The sequence below is a fragment of the Chiloscyllium punctatum genome, chromosome 6 (genome assembly GCF_047496795.1).
Source record: "Chiloscyllium punctatum isolate Juve2018m chromosome 6, sChiPun1.3, whole genome shotgun sequence".
Taxonomy (NCBI): Eukaryota; Metazoa; Chordata; class Chondrichthyes; order Orectolobiformes; family Hemiscylliidae; genus Chiloscyllium; species Chiloscyllium punctatum.
Window position 1 is genome coordinate 94,901,175 of NC_092744.1, and position 2,416 is coordinate 94,903,590.

Below are 2,416 nucleotides of genomic sequence, written 5' to 3' on the forward strand. Positions count from 1 at the left end.
TCTTATTTTTCATGTTGAGTAACTGCTACTTAAAAAGGACAATGCTTGTAATGAAATCACAGTTTTATTCTCTGTGAGCGAACGTGATTTGTTCGCTGTGTAAAATTTCAAAACAACATTGGTATTGTTGCCATCCACCTTGAAATGTGGTCATAGAGATGTCATTGAAATACACCCTTCAGTCCAACCTGTCCATGGCCGAACAGATATCCAAACCCAATCTAGTCCCACCCGCCAACACCCAGCCCATATCCCTCCATACCCTTCCTCTTCATATTCCCATCCAAAAGCCAGTTAAATGTTGAAATTGTACCAGCCACCACATCCTCTGGTAGCTCATTCCATACACCGACCACCGTCTGTGTGAAAACGTTGTCCCTTAGGTCTCTTTTATATCTTTCCCCTCTCACACTAAACCTATGCCCTCTAAGTCTGGACTCCCCGATTCCAGGGAAATACTTTGTCCATTTATCGTATTCATGCCCCTCATAACTTCGTAAACATCTATAAGGTCAGCCCTCAGCCTCCAATGCTCCAGTGGACACAGCGCCATCCTGTTAAGACTCCCCCGAACGCTCAAATCCTCCAACCCTGGCAACATCCTTGGAAATCCTTTCTGAACCCTTTCAAGTTTCACAATATCTTTCCAATAGACAGGAGACCAGAATTGCACGCAATATTCCAACAGTGGCCTAACCAATGCCCTGTACAGCCGCAGCATGTCCTCCCAACTACTGTACTCAATACTTTGACTAATAAAGGAAAGCATGCCAAACGCCTTCTTCCCTATCCTATCTACCTGCGTCTCCACTTTCAAGGAGCTATGAACCTGCACTCCAAGGTCTCTTTCTTCAGCAACATTCCCAAACCCTTATCCTTATTTTTATAAATCCTGCTAAGATTTGCTTTCCCAAAATGCAGCACCTTACATTTATGCGAATTAAACTCCATCTGCCATTTCTTAGCCCATTGGCCCATCTGGCCAGATCCTGTTGTAATCTGAGGTTACCCATTTCGTTGTGCACTACACCTACAATTTTGGTGTCATCTCTAACTTACTAACTGTACCTCTTATGCTGATATCCAAATCATTTATGTAAATTATAAGAAGTCGAGGACCCAGCACCGATCACTGTGGCACTCCACTCGTCACAGGCCTCCAGTCTGAAAAACAACGCTCCACTGGCACCCTCAGTCGTCTACCTTTGAACTAGTTCTGTATCTAAGTGGTTGGTTCTCCCTTTATTCCATGAGATCTAACCTTCCTAATCAGTCCTCCATGAAGTCCATATAGATCACATCTTCTACTCTGCCCTCATCAATCTTCTTTGTTACATCTTCAAAAAACACAATCAAGTTTGTGAGACTTGGTTTCCCATGAAAGCCATGTTAGGTATTAGAACGAAACGTCTGTTAATGACATTCGTTTAAAGACACTTTAGCTGTTTATGCTGCATCATTCTGTGGTTATTGATCCACAGTTTACGTTCACTTCCTGCAGTTTACATGCTGATTTCTCCAGTTGTTCATAGTTCAGTGTGATGCATCCAGTGTGTGCATAACGAGAGGGAGCTTGCTTCCCACATCTTGTGTTTATCTGTGTCTTATATCCAGCCTTCATCAATGGCAAGAGCAAGGGGGAAAGGGCGAGATCAATGTGTAAGTCTGTCCATGCCAATCACGGCACCCACATCGGCAATTCTCTACTGTGCATTCACACCAGTTTTCTGTGCCGCTACACCCACCCCCTGCACCTTTTGAAATATCTCTATTATTTTGTGGTGTCTCTCTGTGCTCTTACCACCAAGATGAATCACTTCTACCCAACCTGCTCCAGATTTCATGTGACAAAACACTCATTAAGAATCCCATAGCATTAAAGATGCACATCGCATCTCTCGTTATTTGATTTCCCTGGATCTCTTTCATAAGATTAACGTTCACAGCAACTTGACTTGGAAAAGAAAATCGCGTTCCTTTTCATTATCCCCTTTCAGTCTACATTTCGTTAAGTTCAGGCATCAGTCTCAAATTAATCTTTGAGGTTTTTTCATGTGATCGATGCAGACAAACTAACCATTGGAGTTCCAATTTCAATAGGACAGTATAGTAATCCGAATATAGCGACGAGAGTGGGATTCGAACCTACGCGTGCAGAGCACAATGGATTAGCAGTCCATCGCCTTAACCTCTCGGCCACCTCGTCGTGTATGCATGAAAGGATATGACATAATCTCCCAGACCATCACAATCTCATCACCTTTGGCCAATCTCCCATTCACAGCCTCCAACCTCATTGTCCATGAACCCCACACTGCCCGATTCTACCTCCTTCCTAAGACCTGCTGTCTCTGCCTGCGCCTGTTTGACCCGACTCATCTCTTCCTACGTCAACACCTTCCTGTCTCCCCAGTCC

The 2,416-nt window shown here is 44.0% G+C and overlaps 1 non-coding gene across 1 annotated transcript; it reads right to left on the bottom strand.

Moving 5' to 3' along the window:
* Window positions 1–2,124: 2,124 nt before the first annotated feature.
* On the bottom strand, window positions 2,125–2,206 carry trnas-gcu (transfer RNA serine (anticodon GCU)). The gene has a single exon. It is a non-coding gene; the product is annotated as a tRNA-Ser (tRNA).
* Between the last annotated feature and the right edge of the window lie 210 nt (window positions 2,207–2,416).